The 24,317-nt window shown below is 40.4% G+C and overlaps 1 protein-coding gene across 1 annotated transcript in view; it reads left to right on the forward strand.

Moving 5' to 3' along the window:
* The window catches only part of NYAP2 (neuronal tyrosine-phosphorylated phosphoinositide-3-kinase adaptor 2), a 327,341-nt gene that overhangs the window by 238,212 nt on the left and 64,812 nt on the right, over window positions 1–24,317 (forward strand). The window lies entirely within an intron of this gene.

Below are 24,317 nucleotides of genomic sequence, written 5' to 3' on the forward strand. Positions count from 1 at the left end.
CGAGGACTCCCACGGAGCAAGCAGAGAAAAGGCACATCTGGGAAACCCCACCGGCATCTGAGACTCGGTAGTTCAAAGGAGGAGCAGTGCAAAGGCAGTGCCAGGCCTGTTCAGCTCCTGATGCTGCTAATGTTGAAGGAGAAACGATGGGTTGGTGTTACCAAGAAGCTTTCATAGATGTGGTGATGCTAATGGTGTGCTAATGGAAATAGACAAGTTTGTAGTTACATTCTAGCTCTTTTTCCCCATTTGAAATGTTTGTGTACTGTAATATTTTTAATATTATACGTGCTAATGAACTCCAAGGATCTGATAAGATCAGGAATCATTATCAACTTTTGCTTTCTAATGATCTTTATTTAAAAACACATAGGACCCTGGAAGACATTATGCTGAGCGAAATATCTCATTCCCAAAAGGACAAATACTGCCTGGTGTCACTGTTGTAGAACAGGACTGATGTCAGGGTTGGGGTAAGACTGGGAAAAACTGGATAAATTATGTATACTGCATTGAAATAGATGAGAGAGAAAACAGTTTAAAAGTGATGTATGATTGGGTATTATGGTTCTCACAGGAGTCCAGACTGAAGGTTGCATAGTGGAGTGTACTTGGGGTGGTGGGATTGTATATTAATGAAGAAATTTTTCTTTTACTCTTCAAAGAGAAGAGCTAACTGTGGGGAGGGGGAGGACAGGGTGAAAAATGCCAACAGTGAATGAATGGAAATCCAAAATATCTGTAAATGTTCATTAAAATTTAAAAAAAAAAACCCACACAGTAACAACACTTTAAGAATCACAGCACACTAACCGACATACCCACATGCACAAACATCTGCAATAATATTTTTTTTGCTCATATTTGGTACATTGCACCTAAAGTAGTATTTTTGGCTGATGAAGAAACTGTGCCAAATTACTATTGTTGTTGTTGTGTGACATCGAGTCAAAACTGACCCTTAGCTGACCCTCCAGCAGGTTTTCAGAGGAAGTTAATCTCCATGGAGGAGATGGTCCATCCTCCCATAAAGCTGCTGGTGGATTAGAACCGCATACCTTCGGCATTGCAGCACAGCTTCTTGCCACTAGGCAATTGAATAAAAATGAGCATTTTGGAAAATATCATATACAATTTTTTCAGATCTCACATATTGCTAGGGAGCTGTAGTGGAGAATCCCATAGAGAGTTGTGCTGCTATTCCAAAGCCACGTGCTCTCTCTAGCAGATCGAGCTCACTCACAGCTCTGCAAGAGAAAGATGGGAAATCTCTTCTCACACGATTTACAAGCTCCCAAGCCCGGTGGAGGGTCAGCTATGATTGAGGGTCAACGTGGTTGAGTCATCTTGTGGTCAAATCCATTAAGTACTTAATTATTAACTAAAAGGTTGGCAGTTCAAGCCCATCTAGAGGTACCTGTAAGTAAGATAGGCCTGACCGGACTCACAGCCTTGAAGACATATGGAGCAGGTCTCCTCTGCAAGCTGGTGGTGACTAAAAGTAAGAGTGGCTACCTCAGTGATGCACAGTCAGGTTAAGACTGTCAACTGTGTGTCTGCTTTGCAGTCACGCATATAAACGTCCCGCAAAGAGGCCATGCAGGATGGCCTCACACAGTGGGTGCTGTCCTTGCTCCAGGTCTTCCGTAAGAGCTCTGATAGCTGAATGGTATCCTCAATGGCTACTGCCGAGCAGACCAACAACACTTCATTGCCGATTGCTTTATTTTTCAATTGAATTTAAATTCTACTTCTTATAGTTCTCCTGCTTCTCCTTTCCTTTTGAGAATTTCTTTGATGTTTCTATCATCACCTTCTCTTCTCCCTTCATCTTTCTCTCATTATAGCATGAACCATCATTCTCCCAGAAACCCGATACTCAACCTCTTCTGAGGAGTTCTTGGCTTCACTGAGGGTTCTAGGTCACCTTTCTCTTCAAAGGCCACCATGACTCGCTCTGTAGGCCTTGGAGGGAGTGCGCAAACTCACGCCTGAGATAACCAGGAATGCCAGCCTCTTCACGAGAACACGAGCCTGCAAAACCTAAACGGGACCATAGTTTATTTCAGGAGAATGTAGCACTTTCTTCCAGCTTACTTAAAATACTCTTTTCCAGTTGAATTTAGCAAGCGAAACAGTGAAGGCCTTTACCTCCTGTCTTTTTCCCTCCTGTGAAAGCAGGTGCTGACAAAAAGTGGGTAAGACAGAAACAGGCTTCAAGATCCTAAAGGGAAGGTGGAGGAGGGAGTTAACAGTCTGCATCTCATGTTCGCTGTGGAGAGTGAGAGAGCTTGGTGGGGACTGTCCACCCGCAGGAAGGTGGACCTGGGCAGGGATGTCTGCTGCACAGTGACTTAGAGTCACCCGACCAGACTCAGGCTGCATCTGGACTGTCTGCAATTGTAGGACTTGTTAAAGGCACTTGAAACTTAAATGCCAGTCTATCAGAGGGTGCTATTAGGAGAGGTATGCAGTATTTGATGGGGCTCTATGTCTGCTTTTGTTTACTTTTTTATCCAACACATCAATAAAAAGCACCACCAATTTCTGGTCTCTTCTCCTGCTATTGGTGACTCTGTCTACACCTCTCCTGACACTGTTTAGCGTCCCATACTATGACGTCAGATAGGCTTCTGTTTTAGCAAGTCTCCTTCCATCAGCCTAGAAGGGAAATCAAGCTAGGATCAGGATGAAAAAAATGCTCCCATTGCAGGATCTTAAAGAATTCAAAGCATAGTAGACAGAAGAAATATACGATTTAGGTGAGTGGTTCAAGTATCTCCTGCACCTATATTCACCTGAGTGTGAGAACAGTTCAGATTCCCAAGGCTTATCAAGGGGATGCTGGTGACACACTGTGCTTCAGGCATTCAACCTCATCACAGCTATTTTCAGTAAGAACTCTGGGGAGTTGGCCCTGGGACCATGCTGAAATAATGCCCATGCTGTGAACATTGTTCTTAGTGTGGCATATGGTTAAGTATTATCAGGACTGCTTACTGTGTGTGAGGAAAATCTAAACACATTGTTTTCATCTCACAAAGTCAGAAAGACTATTTGGAAAATGACAGAAGGTGGATGAGAATGGCGATGAAGTAAAGCACAAATTATTTGAATTGTATGACTCTTCTTTTGCTTTGCTTGAGTGAGCGGCTGGTTAGATGGCCGCTTCTGAAAAGACCAGGGAGGACATGCTGAGGGGGATTAATAAAGAAAACAATTTCAGGATGAACAGGTTCTCCTGGAGACCTTGAGCACACCTGGGGTCCTCTCCCAATAATGTCAGTCGTTGGATGTAGTTGTTGTTAAGTGTCCTCAACAAGTCATAGGTGACACATAGTGACCCTTTGAATGAAAGTCCTCAACACTTGTGTGACTTTCATCCTTTCTCCAGGTTCATAGGGTTTCCAGAATCAAGCTATTTATGGAAGTAGATGCCACTCCTGCTTCCAAGCTTGTTTTAACTGGGGAGCACCACCAAACACTGTCCGCCATGGGTAACCATTATCACACCAGTGTCACAGTGTTCAGCTTCACAGCAACCACAAGATTACCTCTGTACAGCAAGTGGACACACCAGGGCTATGCGATCTAGAAGACTGTTTGAACAAAAACAATGACAAACAGGCCTGAGAGCCACGGATGTAAAATCGCCCACCTTTGGCTTGGTAGCGTCACTTTCTCTCCACTAGGCCAACTGATCACTCTCTATAGTTAGCCTGTCTTAATTATATATGGTGGACATCATTTTTCTTCATGGCAATTCTTCAACACCAACATTTGAGAGCCACATTTGAGAACCGCTGAGACAAGATGCTTTAGGAAGGAGCTGGTGCTGTCAGTGAGGCACAAAGGGGGAATGAAGACTTAGCCAGCAGTCCTCATCCCAGTCTGTTCACCTGGATCCTGGTGACAGGGAGCTGGGGAGTTCTGGTAAAGGACGACTCTCCAGAGCAGGCTAGAACACTGGGACCCCAGGCACTTGTCAGGAACCTGTGGTCATGAACTAGGCTACAAGTTGGGATAAAGGTAAGTTGTCTTTGTGCCATGCACTTAGCAGCAGACATTGTTCAAAACTTTTTGAATCCCTTCAGTACACATGTCATTGTCGTTGCTATGTGCTGTCAAGTCACCTGTGACTCACAGTGGCCCTATGCACAACAGACCTAAACTCTGCTCTACCCCATGCCAATCTCACTGTCTCTGACATACCCTATTACCTCAGTCACTGAATCAATCCATGTCACTGAGGGTCTTACTCTCCTGTGCTGTCCCTCCACCCTCCCAAGCGTGGTGTCCCTCTTTAAGGACTTGTCCCACCTTGTTATAGATGCCCCATCAAATGGCTTTTGACGCATAGTGACTCCATGCAGAACCGAAAGGAATACAGAAACACAGTCAAGTCCTGACTTGACACTCATTGCTGTGTTTGGATGCTTTGCTGCAACAGTGAATCAAACTGGCCTTTTTTTAATCAAAGCTTTTCTGCATATGATATTGTCACTATCAAAGATATTTACCTCTTAAGACAAAGTCAATATGCATACAAATAACAAGGTGCGTCTCATACAGGCCATGGTCTTTGCAATCACTTGTTATGCATCAGAGAGTTGGACAATGACCAAGGAGGATAGAAGGAGAATTGATGCCTTTGAGCTGTGGTGCTGGAGAAGAGTATTGAGAGTACCATAGACTGCTAGGAAAACAAACAGATTTGTCCTGGAAAGGATTAAACCGGGTGGCTCCTTGGAGGCAAGGATTCTGAGGCTCCATCTAACATAGTTTGGACATGTTGTGAGGAGAGACCGGGCCTTGGAGAAGGACATCGTGCTTGGGAGGGTGGAGGGACAGCGCAGGAGAGGAAGGCCCTCTATGAGGTGGATTGATTCAGTGACTGGGATAATTGGGATGGGAGTGTCAGAGACAGTGCGATTGGCACAGGACAGAGCAGAGTTTAGGGCTGTTGTACATAGGGTCGCTATGAGTCGCAAGCGACTCGACAGTACATAACAACAACAACAACTTTATACTTGTCGTCAGAAGCAAGCTGGGAAAGGGTAGGCAACCTTTCCTGGCGTGAACTAAAACTCATCTTGAAATAATACCAGTCATTGCAATAGTTTCACATGGAGATCATGTGTCTGAGCTGTTCAGGCTGGTCTATGGGCATAGGAATCATTTAGACTTAATTACTTAGACAAAGGGCTTGCGTGGTCAATCAACTAAATATCTTCAAGCATAAATCTCTCTCTCTCTCTCTGTCTCTCTCTCTCTCTGTCTGTCTCTCTCTCTCTCTCTGTGTGTGTGTGTGTGTGTGTGTGTGTGCGCACGCACAATTTTCTTAGGTGACGAGGACTTTTGTTCATAGGGTTGCTATGAGTCACCTATGACTTGATGGCACTTAACAACAACAACAATAAGGTTTTCAATACTGAACTACCAAGTAGATTCTAACTCCAAAGATGTAGATCTTTCCCCTTGCCTGTTGACATATGAACCATGTCTAATTAACTGGAAGGAATTCTGGTGACATATTCTATAGAGAGTTGCACTGCCCGCATCATGCCTCTCTGCCAGTCTGGACTCACCAGTGGCTCTGTGGGAGAAAGATGGGCAATCTCAGCCTCCTGAAAACCTGCGGGAGGTCCAGCTAGGAGTCAGGCCTGGCTCGACAGCAATGAATGAAATAGAGTGGCTTGATGGTCTGTAACTATGCCAGGTGAGAAGAGAAAAACTTGATTCTCAGAAAACCCAGCCACTGTTTAAAGACAATAAGGACCTTAGCATTATGAATGTAGAAACTCACAGATTAATTCTCTCGCTGTCTCTTTCATTTGTTGTTCTAATTGACACTCTATCAGGTTTCCAAAGCTATAAATCACAAGGGAGGAAATTTCTCATCTTTCTCTCTCTGAGCAACTTGCTGGAATCGAACCATCAAAGAGACAGAGTTGCTGAGTAAGCACCAGGATTCCTGAGGGACTACACCACCAAAGGTCCAAAATGGAGCATAAACTCATCTACGAAAACAAAACACTCCAGAAGCCCACCATGCGAAAATGCGCCCCTGCATCAGCACCTCCTTTTCCCTTTAGATGTTGTCACTGTGTATTTGACAGAACAAGACACCTTAGAAAGAAAAAAAAATGTACAGTATACAGTTTAAATTTTTTAAAGCCAGAGTGACCTAGTTAATTACTATTTTTCACAGCTAAAGAACTTGCCTTTCAGGATGATGAGCCCAAGTTAAATAGAGTATAAAATTTCTTGATTTTGAAAATGCCTGTTGACTCCTTAGTTAATTGGAACAGCACCATTGTCAGTGTTTTCTGTTGAGTTTCTCTTAGGAGGGCAATATAGAATCACTGAAGAATGCATAATTTCATAAATAATTGCTCACCTTTGGAGGGGAGGTGGCAGCTGCATTTGATTGATGCAGGCAGACATGTTTATCTCTTGTGTTTATGTTCTCTAGCTGTTGAACCTTTTAAGTGCAATTTCCTGTCAGCACCTTAATCAGGAACTCTCCCCATTAAGAGGAACCCTCACTGCTTTACATTTATATAATGCAGAAGCACTTTTAATTCAGAAATAAAGCTCTACTGGATTTTTGGTCTATTTGTTAACACAAGATTCTCTGGCTGCATTTAATTTGATATGTATGAAATACACTAGGACAAGCCTTTTTCTTTTCTGTGGACTTATTTTGAGGAAATCTAATTTTTGGCTTTTATTTAATATTATGGACTTTCAACTCTTTGGCAGATCTATACAATTAAGTGTTAGGTAAAAGTAAAGTGTTTCCTTCTGGCCACTTTATGCTGCAGGGTCCATGCCCTGTGTTCTAACGAAATATGATCGAGGAGACTGAGGCAGGGCCTGAATATCACCAGAGGTGGTTTCTATGTTAGCACAACCATTATTAAAATGTTTTGAGACCTCAGTAAGCTAGTCCATTCCTGGTTCCATAGTTGTTTTGTTTTTTAATATGAAACACTTCACGAATTTGCGTGTCATCCTTGCACAGGAGCCATGCTAAGCTTCTCCGTATTGTTCCAATTTTAGTACATGTGCTGCCGAAGTGAGCACATGGTACTGTAGTTTTCTCACTTTCCAAGTCAGTTTCTGACTCTGCTTTTTAATATTCCCATGGGTTGTTAGATAATCTGCCATCCTCTAAATGAAGGACCTCTTCATACCTTCCAGGTTTTCTATCCAAGGTGATCCTCGTTTGCTGAAAGAACTTCCCCCAAAACCCAAGTACATGTAACCCTTCCAGTCTCAGCTGAACGTCCACCAACTTGTTGGCAGAGTTTTTGTTATTCTTCTGTCTACAAAAAATCACTCTCCTTCACATTCTGAAAGCACTCTATTTCTACAAATGACATGTATATTTTTCTATCTTATCCCTCCAGTAGGAAAATAAAGGATCAGGGAAGACAAGAACCAGACATTATTTAAGATGTATTCATCAAAGGGACTTTCCCACTGCACTGTCACTGAGTGGAGCTCAACTTCTAACTGACTCTTCATTGGGTTTCTGAGGTTGTAACGGGCATGGAGTAAGATGGCCCAACTTTCTCCCATGAAGTGGCTGGTGGATTTAAACCTTCAGAGAGACGTGCCCTTTGGGTTGGCAGCCCAACTTCCTAGGTATAGTCATACCATCAGAGTTCTAGTCCAATGCAATCTTTCTCAAAGTTGATACATAGTACTATGTATTGAATTTAGAGACGAGGTGACTTCAGAAAGCTATTGAACTTGAGGAAACAAAAGTCTGTGGAAATGTTTTCCTACGAACTGAAAGAACGAATGATCAATCTCTAATGACTTAGACGATTTAAAAATGAAATAGAATATAGTTATTAAAAAATAGTGGCTAAAGGAATGTTGACTCCATTGCTTCTAATGTTAAGTATTATGTTTTAGAAGAATGACAAGCCATTCAAGGCAGATTTATTAGAGACTAGAAATTTTTTAAAAAGATGACTATAAAATATGTGGTTATAGACAATTTTGTAGTTGTCATGATCAGCTTTTGTTGAAATAAATGTGCTGCAGAAAGTGTACTCCTTTAAATGTATGGAAATATAAATATAAGGGAAACATAAGAGATCAACATTTCATAAAAAAAGAAATTCCACTGAGCTTAACTTATACACATCAATCAGTAAAGATAATAAAGAAATAAAGTCATTTATCTGGAATAAAAGCATGGGAGTCTCTATTATATGACTGGTTTGTGTGAATATGTGCTTCCAAGCAAAAATATTTTTTCATTGATAAAATACTTGGAAGTAATTTTCTTAATTTTTTTTTAAATTGTGGATTTTTCCCCCAGAATTCAGTAAATGGATAGCAATTCTAAATTAAATAAGTTGGTTGGCATGGCACACGGTGTTTCTAGATTGAGGCAAACTCATTATTGGTGTGTGCTGATGAGAGCTAGGTTAATTAAATGTTCCACTCTTAGTAGAATAACCAATCAACTGGAGAATCTGGGATATTATTATTCCCAAATGAGAGGAGGAAAATTACCAAGAACAATCTGAAGGGAGGTGGGAGGGAGTTTTAAGTGCATGGATTGAAGGATCTGATCCTATCTGACCAAATCTAGTCATAGTCACAATTTCTGTAATATTTTTCTCTCAATTGATGATTATTCATACATTTTCTTATGGTTAAGTCTCAGTTAAATGTAAAAAGTTAGAATATCATTTTTTTAATTTTTTTTTTTTTTTAGTCTGGCCCAGAGGTTGCCAGCATTTGGGCATGCCGGAATGGTAAAATACAGAAATGTCAGGCAATGCCTACAGGCTAAGGACATGTGTCTTGGGAGTCTCAGTGTCAGCTAGAGGGGCCTCTGGCTTTGGGAAGAGAGGCCAGGATGGAACTCTCAGGTGCTTGTGGCTTTCTTTTTGCCACAAGTGGGTGCTGGCAGAGCAGACTTGCCAGATGAACTGGGAGTCTCTGGCCCAGAGGTTGCCAGCATTTGGGTGTGCAGGAATGGTAAAATACTGAAGGGCCCGAGGGTTGCAGGCCCTTGGGCCTGTTTTTCATTGTTTTTTTCAATTATTCTTCCGGGTCTTATAGCCCTGGTGTGTCCACTTGCCATACAGAGGTAATTTGTGGTTGCTGTGAAGCCAAACACTGTGACACTGATGTGCCAAATGCGTTAGTGGTTACCCACGGTGGACAGTGTTTGGTGGCGCTCCCCAATTAAAACAAGCTTGGAATCAGGAGTGGCATCCACTTTCATAATAGCTTGCCTCTGGAAACCCTATGAACCTGGAGAAAGGATGAAAGTAACACAAGCGTTGAGGACTTTCATTCATAGGGTCGCTATGAGTCACCTATGACTCGACGGCACTTAACAACAACAACATGACCTCATTATTGATGGAACTGATATAATTAAGGCAAGAAGGAGGTGGGGATAAAGGGAGATGGGAAGAATTCTAATGTAGTTATGTCTTATTTATCTAACCCCAAACCCACTCACAATGTTAGAGGCAAATAAAAAAATCTGCACTTAGAACAACTACTGCACTTGAGAAAGATTCCTGTGTTGCTGTTAACTGCATATGGAGGCAGTGCCATCTCATGGACCCTGTGTACAGTAGACCAAAGCACCTCAGGGTCCTTCATAAGCCTCACAGTCTTTACTGTACTTGAAATAATTGTTGTAGCCACTGTGTCAATTTATCTCAATGGGAGTCTTCCTACTTTTTTACTGACTCTACCAAGAAGGATGTCTTTCTTCAGAGGCGGGGCCCTCCTGAAAATATGCCCAAACTGGGTGAACAAGGCACAGTCTTACCATTCTTGGTTTGCTGTTAGTCATGAACCATCAAGCTGATGTGAACGCGTAAGAACACCATGAACAACAGATCTGAATCTTGTCCTATCTGGTGCCATTCTCACAGTCTCTGCCATGGTCAAGCTCATTGTTAAAGTTTTTATAATTCAGGCCATCTCACTGAGAGTCTTCCTCTCTTCTTCTGACCTTCCAACTTGCCCATCATGATGTCCTTTTTTTCCCCCCCAAAACTGGTCCCTTCTGATAACATACTCAAGGTATGAGAGACAAAATCTCCATATCTTTGCTTCTCAGGAGCACCCTGGTTTCACTTCCTCTGAGATTCCCTTGCCTTGGCAGCCCCCAAGAGAATGACCAGACCTAAGGTGAATTCATTAAATGTTCTTACGATTATACTGCTCTATTTATCACAGTCACGACACCATGGTCTTGGAGACTCACAAACTAGTTTCGTTAATTTGATTATTGAACACTTCCTTACTATTAATGACAAGGGAAATATGTCAAGATTTATGAAACTATTTTGTTAATACCGAAATGGTTTAGGGGAAATTCCAAATTCCTAAAATTAAAACCGCTTGCCCCACCATGGTCTCTCATTGGTTCATAATCTTGCTTAAGGCCTGCTGGTCTGACCTGGGCTTCTGAATCAACTTGCATTTGCATTTATTGAATATAACGTAGGGGCTCTGGTGACATGGTTCAGAGGGAGTCGTGCAGCTAACCCAGTCACTCTTCTCTGTTGACATCCACCAAAGTCTAAGAGAAAGAAAGACGGACAATCTCCATCCTTGCAATTTATGCCCTCTGAAAACCCAAAACCCACCGGAGGGTCAGCGATGATTCTGACATGATGGGGGTGGGGAAAGGAAGTCCTGGTGGCATCATAGTTAAGCTCTTAACGTCTAAGTGAAGGATCAGCAGTTAGGATTGATCAGGTGCTCAGCGTGAAAAAGATGTGGCAGTCTGCTTCTGCGAAGATTACACACTGCAATGACTCTATTCTGACTCACAGTGACTCGCCAGTGGGTTTCCAAGGTTGTAAATGACAATAGAGGCAGGTTGTGCATCTTTCTTTTAGGCAACAGCTGGTGAGTTTGGTTAACAGTGCGACCACCCTCGGGATATGCCAACACCTTCTGGAGCACTTTTACTCTCATAAAGTGTTGCTACGGTTTGGAATCAAACAGATCAAAATGTGTGTGGTTTAATATTAAAGTAGGATCCATGTAGAAATTGCATAGCGGAAATTTTCGCTTAATGATTCTTGAAGCAGTAGAGCATAGATGTTTCACTGGGTGATTCTAGAAGGAGTGTCAAGATCCTGTGCTGTTATGTGTGCTGTTGAGCCAGATCTGACTCAGAGCTGATATTCCAGAGGGTCTTCAGAGGCTGTAAATCACACAGGAGGAGATTACCGATCTATATCTCCCAAGGAGCAGCTGGAGGATTTGAGAGGCCTGACCTTGGGTTGACCATGCAAACTGCTTACCCCCCAGGCCACCAGACTGGGAGCTTTACAAAGAGCCATGCAGTTAATTCAAAGATGTTGCCTCTCTCCTGGCCTCAATTCACCAGTAGCTCCATGGGAGTAAGGTTAACAACCTTCTCCTTTGCAACTGACAGTGTCCAAAAACCTGCTGGAGTGCCAGCTCTAAGTCGATTCCAACTTCATGGCAATGGCTTTGATGTTTTATTATATTGTAGATAGCAAAGTTACCAGCACGACCATACATTTCTGGACTACAGCAATTTACTATTTCATTTCCCAGAGATGATAATGAGAATATAAATTTAGAGTCTTCTCAATACCTATGTTTGTTTTTAAAGGTTCCCTTTATTTAACCAGCACCCGACTTGTAATGGGAGATAATCTGAGACAATGAGAACAAGTGGGCTTGATTGGAAAGCTGAATTTTTTTTTTCCTTTTCTTTCTGTTATGTACCGTCAAGTCAGAACCAACCCGTAGCTGATCCTCCAAAATCGAGCTTTCAGATGCAGTTATCCGCACGGGAGGAGACTGTCCGTCTTTCTTCTGTGGAACAGCTATTTAAACCTCATGCCTTTGGGATTGCAATGCAACTGCTTACCACTAGGTCACCACACTCTTACTCTGAGTGTCAAGCCTTTTGTAGTTTCTTATTTTCCCCCCAATGAAATTTTGTGAAAAGTTAAAGAAAGTAACTTACAGGAAGATATCTTGTTTTGTTTTTTGCTATTACAACTATGAAGAGTTCTTGTTTGACCTCTGGATACTGATGGAAAGAGTAAATGTTTTATTTAAAAAAAAATGGGCTAAGGTCCAAAATGAATTCACTTTTTAGGAATTCTATATTGTTGTTTGTGTAATTCTCTTCAGTTAAGCGTGGTTAAAGGATCTGACATCTTAAGTGAATCATCCCGGTACCTGGCATAAGAAGCATAAACAAGTGGGGGAAATGTAAGCTGTTCTGTGTTCCCACAGGGAGACAGACTATTTTAAGGGATCTGGATGCTACCCAAGCCATGAAGGTGCAAAAGGATCACACGCAATGGAACACAGTACCATCACCCTACATTGAATCACTCAGAGAACAGACTATCCTTATTTCCCGGTCAGACAATACAACACCATGATTTTGAGAGATGAGTTGTTCAGGAAAAGGGGTGGGGAGCTAAACAAAATATCTCTCAAAACAAATGGATTGTTGCTGCTATGTTCTTCAAATACATTGTATATTTTTCTGACTTTGAGGATTTTTTTTTCTTTGAAAGGAAAACCTTTGCCTCCTAGATAGCTTAGAAAGTGATCAGTTGTTGTTTTCAGGTGTCCTCGAGTCAAATACAACTCATAGTGACCCTATGAGCAACCAATCTGAATCCTGTCCTATCCTGTGCCATCCTGACTATCTTAACACACTTGAGCCCATTCTGCTGTCACTGTGTCAATCCATTTCTTGGAGAGTCTTCCTCTCTTTCACTGACTCTTCACCTTTCCATTCACAATGGCCGTTTCCAAAGAATAATATCTTGTAGCACCAAGTTCAAAGTACGTGGGAGGAAGTTTTGCCATACTTGGCTCCAAGGAGCACTCTGGCTGCACTTTTCTCCAGACTTATCTGTTCGTTCTCAGCCGTCCCTATGATTCTCTGCACTCTTCCAGCACCAAAAATCAAGGCCATCAGTTCTTCTTCTGTCATTCATCTCTCTTTTCCATTTCTTACTGTGCATCTGAGAGGTGGAATTAATCAATTAATCAGGTAGAAATCAAGGAGACTTGAAGTGATTAGTTTAAAAATACTTAGTATGTAAATGGAAGATTGTTAAAGAAGGGATTTGTGAAGTGTCAGTTTCTAAGTACTTTCAAGTTGAATCTATTTCCTTTAGAAGTGGTTACTTACCAGGCTAAAAAAAAAATCTCCAGAAGACTTAGCATTTGAAAAATATAACACCAGAGGAAAAAATTAATGCACGCTTGAATTTTATTTAAGAATGTAAATGCAAACTTCAATATATAGAAAGAATACTAACTTTGTAAACACAGATTAATTGGCATCTAGTAATAATCTATTAAAATTGACCATCCCATTATTTCTCATAAATGAAAAGCTGTGTACACAGAAACAGATGTTGGAATACCTCATTGCCAATTTACTTTCTTTTTCTTTTTTGGTTAACGTTAATGGCTTTCCTAGCCTGTCTTTATCCAGCTGCTAATTAAGCGGAGGTTTGCTTTGCACATCAATTTTTAATATTCACTCCTCACAGTTAAATGAAACCTGCAGCATGAGGTTCTTTAGTTAAAAGAGTGCTGACCTACTTCCATGTGAAATCAATGGAGGGCTTAGGGAGGCTCACAAGTGTGTCACTATGACAGTCAGGAGGCCGGTGTGTAATCTGTGTTGATGGAAAGTGTGCGTTTCTTCCTTTTTTTCCCTCCATTGCTTTTTCCTTCATCCTGTATTCTTTTCTTCTTTTCCTGCCTCTTTGCCTCCCTCTCTTTATTTTAAATTTCTGTTAAGAATCGAGAAAGTCAAATAAGTGATGCTGGATCTGAGTTCTGTGCCCTGGGGGATTGTGAGCTCATATGTCAGCTCCATTTGTATTGGCTCTAAGTGAGCAGGGAGCCCTAGTTCTGCAATTGAGGGTGGGTCTGAAAGCACTGATGTGCATTAAAATATGCTACACACATGAACAGCAAAATTAAATCTATTATGATTAAGTCTCCCCATCCCTGTGTTCCAAAAGTTTTGAAAGTAAAAGGACATGGAATTTGGAAAAACATTTACTTAAGATTTTGTTTCATTCTTAAATTGTAAAACAAGAAATGAGGCCATGAAACAAAAGGCAGGTGGGAGGAGGAGTTATTGCCACTAGGACCTGGGTGAATGCACTGCATCCTCCATCTCTTTGAGGCACCTATTGATAGATCGAAAGCCGGAGAAGTTCTATCCAGGTGTGAACGTGCAACTACATAAACGGTCACTATAAACTCGATGAGAATAGAAAGCTGGTTCTAGAATACAAGCTACAATGTGGCTGAGTACAAAACTGATAAAAGAAGATAGGTCATTGTCATGTTGTTGTTGGTATGAGCTATCGACTCATAGCAACCCTGAGTACTATAGTAGCTCTGAACCTATCCTGAGTCAATCTCACTGACTCTGACACACCTAACCCTTTTGCCCCAGCTACCATATCAATCCATCTTACACAAGTCTTCCTCACCTGTCCACCCTTCCACATATGATGTTTCTCCAAGGACTGGTCCCTCCTGGTCACACACCCAAAGTATGTGAAACAGAGCTTCAAAATTCTTGCCTCCAAGGATAAACTTGGTTTCACCCTCTCCAAGACAGACTTATTCTCCTGAAAGTGCATGGTAAGTTTAATACTCTTCTCCAACACTTGAAGGTATCAATTTGTATTCTGTCATTCTTCTATCATTGTCCTCCTCTCTGAACCATTGCCAGTAATTGTGAAGACCATAACCTAGATCAAGTGCACCTTCGTCTCTAAACTGACATCACTGCATTTTAGCACCATGGAAAGTCCCCTAACAGCAGACATTCCCAGTGAAATTTGACTTGATTTTCTGATGGCTGGTGGCAAGAGCATTGCTTGTGAAAGCAAGAAAGAAGTTGTTAACAACCTCAATCTCTCCTCCATCTATTATGGTGCTGCCAATAGTCCCAGTGGTGAGAATTTTTGTCTTAATGTTGAGCTTCAACCTGTATTCAAGACTATGGTTCTTGATCTTCCGCAGCAAATCCTGCAGGTTCTCTGCAGTTTCAGCAAGCAAGATTGTGTCATCTGCGTAATGTAGATTGTTGGTGGGTCTTCCTCCAATCTGATGCCATATTCCTTCACATACAGTCCAGCCTCCCAAATGATCTACTCCACATACATATTGAAAAGGTTTGGACACAGGACAGATCCCTGATGCCCACACTCCTACGCGATTTTGAACCATGCTGTGTTTCCTTGCTCTGTTCTAATGTCTGCTTCCTGGCCCAAGTATAGGTTTTGCATAAGTACAAGAAATAAAGCACTTCCATCCTATTTTTCAGCTGGGGGTTGAGAAGATAGATACTTTTGAAAAAGCATATATAATTTTGAAATTATAAAATTATTGTCAGAGATATGTGATACTGATCGCTTAAGGCAGTCTATATCTCCACTTGAAAAACATACACTTAATTGTACTCATGAGGAATCAGTACATTGAATGAGATGTAGTCATTCTAATAGAGTAAGGAGCTATTGTGTGGCTCAAAATCATGAAAAGTTTGATCAGGGTTGTGTTCTTTCATCATAGGAGTGGCATCCACTTCCTAAGCAACATGCCTCTGAAAATTCTATGAACTTTGAGAAATGATAGTATAGAAAGGCTTCAGGTCTTTTGTTCATAGGGTCACTATGAGTTGTGCTTGACTCGATAGCAATGAACAGCAACAGCAACAACATTAAGTACTTTTGATGAGTGTTCAGTCCAAGAAACTGGACAATATAAAGAAGAACTCGGCGTGTGGATGGAAGAGTCATGGGCAGATGACATAACTTTGTTCATTGAGAATAAAGAAGACTTAAAATAATCTGATGAAGATAAAAACCTACAACTTTCAGCTTGGATTGTTTTACATTTTTATGTGCCATCAAGTCACTTGTGACTCATAGAGACCCTTTGTACAATAGCCCTGAACCCTGCTTTCTCCTGCACCAACCTTAATGTCTCTGACACACTTACCCTCATTACCCCAGTCACTGAATCAATGCATATCTTCTAGGGTCTTCCTCTCTTGCACTGTCCCTCTACCCTTCAAAGCAGTATATCCCTCTCCAAAGACTGGTCCCTCCTTGTAATATGCTCAAATTATGTCACACAAAGCTTTAGAATCCTTGCTTCAAAGGAGAAGCCTGCTTTCTCCCTCTCTAGGATGAATCTGTTTGTTCTCCCAGCAGCCCATAGTATATTCAATATTCTTCTCCAGCACCGCAGCTCAAAGGCATCAATTCTCCTTCTATCATCCTTAGACATTGTCCAGCTTTCTGATGTATGGAAAGTAATTGCAAAGACTATAGCCTGAATCAGATGTACCTTAGTCTCCAGACTGATGTCGTTGCTCTTCAGTGATCCTTGCAACTGGGCCAATAAGCAGTATCGTGATTAATGCAGAAGAGATTAAAGTTGTCAGGATTTCAATTTTCTGAGATCTATCCCCATGGAAGCAGGAATCAAGAGAACCAAATACTTCATTTTACAGATATGTTCCGAGGATTTCTGTAGAGTGCTTCTGAAGAGCAAGGGTGTTAAAGACTATTGCACACCGATCCCAGTCCATTATATTATTGGTCGCTTAGACACATGTGCGTGTTGGATGATGAATAAGGAAATCAAAGGAGATTGCATGACTTTGAATTACAGGGTCAGTAATGATAGTGAACATACAGAGAAAAACAACAACAACAACAAAGTAACCCTAGGAAATGTGCAAGCAGAATTCTCCTTAGAGAAAAGAATGGTGATCCTTCATCTCACACACTTTGGTGGTATTTTTCAGAAAGACTCGGTCTTTCTAGAGAAGGACGCCCTGCTTGATAAAACTGGATGAAATATGTTTACGGCATTGAAGTCTATGGGGGAGAGAATAGTTTAAAAGTATTATATTATAGGGCATTATGTTTACCGTAAGAGTATGGAATGAGGGTTGCAGAGCGGATTATATTTGGGGTTGGGGGTGGGGTTGGGGGAAGTGCGGAGGGGATTGTGTACCAATGAGGGAGTTTTTCTTTTGCTTTTCAAGGAGAGGAGCTAAGGGGGGGGGGAGGGGGGCGAGGAGAAGGGTGCAGCAATGAATGAATGGAATTCCAAAATCTCAGTAGATGTTCATTGAAATGAAAAAGAAATTAAAAAAAAACAAAGGATCAGTGAAAGACAAAAACCCTCAACTAAACAGATTGACACAGTGACTACAAAATGGGCTCACACATGGCTACAATTGTGCAGCTAATACAAGACCAGACAGTGTTTTATTTTCTTTACATGAGATCACAGTGATTCAAACTAATTGGATAGGGCCCAACACCAAAGTTCACTCATATATTCACTCATGTAACATATACTTATGGAATAGCTATTGTCTGTTCATAGGCACTCTCTCAGGTGCTAGAATCTTTATTTTGAAGAATTAAAACAACCTCTAAGAATTAAAATCAGAGATACATTTATTAATCTTGAGGGAACCTTCTATACAATATATCATAGTAAAAAAAAAAAACAAACACAACCACTGTTGCAAAAGCAAGCCATTTTTAGAAGTCTCATTTACAGAAATGTGCTATTTCTCTTTCTTACCTGACAACTCTTTTCCTGTTCTGTCCCTCCTAACCCAAGTCTCAACCTCTTATTAAGCTCAGAACTCCAAGAAGTCCTGGGCATGCCAGCATCTGATGCAACGGGCTGCATCTGTGTTTTTGGGATCTGAGTCCTTTGATCCGAGGCTGAATCATAGCTCCAAAAATTTGTATTGAAATCAATGTATTTGACTTTTGTAAATAAACTAGTATTAAAATTTTTATATGGAAAACAATTTCCTTTCTATTCCTTTGCTACTTTCCTCCTTTCTCTTCTTCTTTTTTTTTAGCACATAATCTTGACCCAAATAAGTGAATACTAGCAGTTTCTCTGACTTGTTCATGACCAAATAGACTTGTCAGAAGGAATTCTCCTACAGAAAAGTTGTTAAAGTATGGAAAAGTATTCATTACACTAAGAAATACTTGTCTCTAGTCAAGGTAGTCCCTTTCCTCGCACCCTTTCTTTTTATCTTTCTAGTTTTTTGTTTTCTTCATTTAATGCACAACTAAAATAAACATTTTTCTATCTGAACTATGGGTCAGTTCTGACTTGATAGCATACGACAGTAATATCTGAAATGCTTATGGATTAGACAGTCAATAAATACATTTTGTATGCACATAAAAGAGAATGGAATGGGTGATGGTGACTAGACTTTACACGAAGATAAAAGGCAGTTTTTAAATAACTGAGAAAAAAATAAAACAACCCAACCCCAAAGCTAATAATAGAGTGAGAGGTGGAAATTATATTCCCACATTAAATTCCTTACAGGAAAATTCTTGCACTTTCCCTTGTTTGTCTCCAAGGAGCACATCCTGAAGCTAAGATTAGTGACTCTCTACTTTCATACTCTGCACAATCTGAGCCGGAAAACAGTTCTTGTACCATTCAGTGTTGTCGTGCACTGTTGAGTTGGAATCGACCCATAGCTGACCCTCCAGTGCATTTTCAGGGGCACTTAATTGCATGGGAGGAGATTGTCCATACTTCTCCAGCAGAGAGAACAGCAGGTAGATTCAAACTGCGAGCCTTTGGGATTGTAGTACAGCTTCTTACCACTAGACCACCAAAGCTTCCTATGTTGCACCTTGGAAATGTTCATTTAAACTTACACATATTCCTGACAAATGTACTTAAATCCAAAGAAGTTCAATTACTTGTGCAGAAAACCTAATGTTAGAAATGCAATCTGAAACAGGCTCAGATTTCCACAATGTCTACCAAGTATCATTTAAACAATGATGTTTCAATATTTTGTGTCAACTTTTGTCTATAGCCTTCCTTGATATTCTTAATTTACAATGTCACTTGTGTAAAGAACAGAATCAGATCTTATTGGGAGACTGGCCAATTCTAGACTGGTCAATGAGAGTTCTCTAATTCATTAATTACTTACTAATACTATCTGGTTTTAGATTTAGTGAATTGATATCATGCAGAAATATAGTGCTGCATACATTCAGTTCTCTAGTCATGCAGTTCTATCACCCCAGAAATGTTACTCTCACTGCTTTACTTCCTTTGCTATGACTTCTTTCACCTCCATCTATGACTAGCAGTAACTGTGATTCATGCAGTGCCAAGTTTTGCATTCACTTTGATAGAAATTAAATATTCCTATTATCTCTTTGTGACAAAAGAATTATTCTTCTTAGCACTTAGTGTATGCTTTAGAAACATTTGTGAATGTGGGTTGTTTTTTTTTTTTTATTCCATCTTGCAGGAAGAATGGAAATTATATTTCTCAACCATGCATTAATATTTTTAGTTCTTGAATGCCTGTTTCTTTTAAAGATTAAAGCATTTTTACAACTGCCTGTTAAGATTATTTGAGTCTTAATTAAAGTTGATTGCACCTGTGCATATATTCAACTACCCACGCACCTCCCACCTACTGGTGGGGAGGGAAATCCAACACAGCCCGGGCTTTTACATGAAAAGTTTAAGGAGGAGGGAACTATGACCTTTTGTAAAATTATAGAGATAAAAAGCTCAGAACTCAGGAATATTGCATGTAATGCTTTTGGCTGTCTCCCAGAAATAACCTTTTTTCTTCCAACAACTCTTTTTTAACAGTTATAAAAAATAGTGGTTTCTTTAAACTGTTGATACCCTTGTCATTTATAAGCTGAGAAAGCCAAGTAAAATAATCAAATTCATCAACAGATTCTCAGCCACCTACACAAGGGGTGTGTGTGTGTGCGTGTGTGTGTGTGTGTGTGTGTGTGTGTGTGTATTCTTAACTTTAGTAATCAATTTCCCCCTCTACTTTTTGAAGACATAGAATGATCATAGCACAAATCAGTAAAGAAATTATGGAGATCGATGAGGTCAAGATTTTTTTTTTCTCATCAAGTTTTGCATAGTCAATGAATCACGTTCCTCTGATACTCTCTGCTTTCAGCAAAGATATGCAAAGGCATATCTTGTTGTGGATCACAACAAACTGTGGCAGACTCTGAGAAGAATGGGAATCCCAGAACACTTGATTGTGCTTATGCAAAACTTATACTTGAACCAGGAAGCAAGCAATCATCAGAATAGAGCAAGGAAACACTGCATGGTTCAAAATAGGGAATTTGTCCTATCTCCGTATCTTTTCAATCTACATGCAGAACAGATTATCTGGGAGGCGGGGATCTATGAGGAGAAATGTGGGGTCAAGATTGGTGGACAATTTATTAACAATCTGCGTTATGCAGATGACACCACCCTGCTTGCAGAAACTGAGGAGGACTTGAAACGCTTACTTCAGAAGGTCAGGGACTACAGCCTTCAAGATGGATTGAAGGTCAACATCAAGAATACAAAGATTCTCACCATTGGACAAATTGGCAGCATCATGATGGATGAGGAAGAGATTGAGATTGTCGACAGCTTCAGTTTGGCCCTACAGTCAACACTCTTGGTACCAGCAGCCAGTAATTTAAAAGACAAATTGCATTGGGAAAGTCTGCTGTCAGAGACCTCGCCAAAGTACTGAAGAGCAATGGTGTCAGTCTGGAGATTAAGGAGTGCCTGATCCAGGCCATGGTCTTTGCAGTTACTTGCTATGCATCCGAGAGCTGGACAATGACTAGTAGTCATAGAAGGAGAGTTGATGCCTTTGAGCTGTGGTGCTGGAGAAGAGGATTGAATATAACCACAGATTGCTATGAAAACAGACAAGTTCATCCTGGAGAGGGTGAAGCCAAACTGCTCCTTACACAAAAGGATTCTAAAGCTTTGTCTAACACTTTGGACATGTTGCAAGACAAGATCAGTCCTTGGAGAGGGATGTCATGCTTGGGAGGGTGGAGAGACAGCACAGGAGAGGAAGACCCTCAATGAGATGAATTGATTCAGTGACTGGGGTAAAATGGGGATAGGTGTGTCAGAGACAGTAAGATTGGCAAGAGATATAGTAGGATTCAGGGCTATTGTACATAGGGTCACTATGAGTCGCAGGTGACTCAACGGCACATAACAACAATATCAAATTTTAAAGGAAATTTAATAAATATAAAGCAGATTAACGTCTTGGAGAAAAGAAAGATAGCTAAGATAATATATGCTAAAAATATAGATTTCTGGAAAAAATAATGACCCATTCATTGATCAACAAAATGATTATTCTTATGTTTATCAAAAGTTGTATGGAATAGTAGCCTGGACCCACTCTGTAGAAATAGTTGGAGAAGTTTGAAAAAAATACCAAAGTCAAGGTGTCACTCACATCAAGTTTAAGTCAGTGGTGTTCCAGACTTAAATATATTCTTAAAATTCCCCAAATGTTTGCAAAATCATGTTCTGAACCCGGAACTTCTAGTATTGGATTTATCCTTGTTGTTGTTAGTTGAATCCTAAAGGTCAAGATGTATTGACATACTGACTGTTTTTGTCATGGCTCTACACACAGCAGAAATTGTGAGGACTGTGCAGGGTCACTCTGGGGTACGGGGCTACTGTGATTTGGAGTGAATCCAGTGACACCTAACAACAACCACCATTGTCAGCTTCTTTGAGTCCAGCTATCTCATTTACTGAGAAGCAAACGAAAACCCAATTTGCCCGAGAAGAGGATTTGCCTAAGGCTCGCAGTTAATGAGGGGTTAGTCTGAGCTGGTACCCAGGGTCCCATAACCCCAAACACAATTCCATTTGCTCTGTACGAGATGATGGCTGGGACTTCCCAGTTCACACTGTTTAGAGGTGCAGACCCACTACACATGGTTTCCAAATCACTGGGACGAATTCATGAAGTGTGTTGTGATTTTCTATCCTTCAACAATATCTAGGCCATTTCTATAAAAATGTGGTGATAATGCTTGCAGCAGGAACTGCAATTTTGATCCCAAATGGCTAATAGTAATTTCCTACACACATTATCACAGTCTTGAGAATACATAAAAAATTTTCTATTTCACAAAATTCTTTCCAATCTATAAACTATCCATTAACGGAGCTTTGATCTTTCTAGTTATTCTTCCTCTCTTATTGTTCGCTGACTTATTCTGACAGCCACTTACACAAATGAGTGAGAACGGTAATGATCGAGTTTTGGTAGAATGACAGGTGGAAGGTGAACCACACACTCTGCATCTGATAGTGAATTAGTCTGCTTTGTTGCCGTGGCTTCAGTGAGCAGAAATTTCCCTCCTGAAGCCAGAGCCTCCTGGATATCTCATCCAAGAGCAATTGAGATCATAGTAAAGGTTCCTTTGTTCTCTGTTCACATTCTTTTTACATCTCCTTGGGCTTGGCCTGGTTTCCTCTGCATCATAACTGTGTGGCTGCTCTTGTGCTCTCAGTGTCTAAGGGATAATCTGAATGAGAAAGCAGCCTTCTTCTGTCGTAGGGGAAGGTATCATAGCTAGTTTAAACACTGCCTGAAAATGGACCAAACAACTCGTGTGTGTAGTCTTAAGCACACTTGAATCCAGTAGGGGAAATTTTTCTCCCAATATAATTCAGTGAATGTATTTATATTCATGTAAGTCTCATATAATTCTAAACAGAAGAAACAAATGATATTATTTTAGTTATATCTCCATTGTTGGTTTTTTCATGTTTGTTGTTTGTTTTTAAATAGAATTTCAGACCCACAGGTACCTGGTTTTTGTTGTTTATAATCGTCCCTTGGGGTCAGCACCAATTCAGGTTGACTTTATAAAGAAAGCATCCTCTCACATACTTTTGGGGTATGTTGTTAAGAGGAGCTGTTCCTGGAAAAGGGACATCATGTTTGAGAAGGTGGAAGGTTGATGAAAGACAGGAAGCCCCCAACCAGATGAACTGACACAGTGACTGCAGAAATGGGGTCAAGTTGAAGGTGGCACAGGAGACCACAGGGTTCAGGTGTGTAGTTCATGGGGTCGCTATGAGTTTTACTCAGCTTGAAGGCATCTAATAACAGCCACAGTGAGCCTTAGGACTCTTGGGTCACAAAGTGAAAAGAAGTGAGACTAAAAGCTAGCAGTCACATTACAGAGGACTGAGAGAACAGTAGGCATAAATATTTAATGTGGCAAATTATAAGGAGACATTTGCATTTTTATGCACTATTTTGTAGTAAAAAGGATTGTTGAACAATAAGGACACTTTCCATAATTATGTTCCAGTTTTAGTATGCAAGGCATTGACTCTGGATTCACTGTAGTTATTTAATGAATTCTCAATGCAACCTTGTCTGGTGTTTCTCACACTAAATCTTGACATTAGTTTAAGACCAGACAATAAAGTTGATTAAAAAAAGGAAAAGATTATCTTGTCATGAAACAACTGATAGACTTTTAATATTTTTTAAAAGGAACTCTCTTTATCTGATGGTCACAAATTCTTCATTACATGCCAACAGCAACAAAATAATTCTAAAGAGAGATACCCTATATGACTAATATATATATATATATGCCTCATACAGGAGGATGGGCAATCTCCTATGTGATTAACTGTCTCCGAAAATGCACTGAATTGTCAGCTATGGGTCAATTCCAACTTGACAACACAAAGCAACAACACACCAATATTCATGTATACATATGTAAATATGGAGCACTGGTGGCTGAATGGTAAGAAATTTCATTATCAGCCAAATTCACAAAGGTTGAATTCACCAACTTCTCTGAGAGAAAGATGGGCAATCAATTCACTACCTCAGAAGAACTTGCCAGAGGGTCAGCTTAGTTCTGACTTGATGGCACATAAAAACAATATACATACATCCAGATGTAAAAAGCGATTTAGAAATTTGTGCTGGGAAACCAAACAAAAGCTAGGGAAAAATACTAAATTAAGGCAGCTGAATAGATTTCAATGGACAGCTGTAGAAGATAAAGCAAAGTCTTATAATGAAATGTGCAAGGAGCTGGTGTTAAGAAACACACACACATACACTGGGTATTTCTCAAGCTGAAAGCTCTAAAGAACAAATTCAAGGCCCAATTGCTATTACTGAAGGATTTTATGGTGAAAATATTAAATGATGCAAGAAGCATAAAAATGGAAGGATGAAACACACAGAGTCACTATACCAAAAAGAATTGATAGTCATTGACATGTTAAATGAGGTGGATTAACACAGAGACTGTAATCGTGAGGATGAGTCAGGACAAGAACTTGTTGAGTCGGGTCCCTGTGAGGGATCATATACCCAAGGCACTTAACAACACACACAT

This window comes from Elephantulus edwardii, unplaced genomic scaffold (assembly GCF_000299155.1).
Source record: "Elephantulus edwardii isolate Elephantulus edwardi_28Jun2011 unplaced genomic scaffold, EleEdw1.0 scaffold00087, whole genome shotgun sequence".
Lineage (NCBI taxonomy): Eukaryota > Metazoa > Chordata > Mammalia > Macroscelidea > Macroscelididae > Elephantulus > Elephantulus edwardii.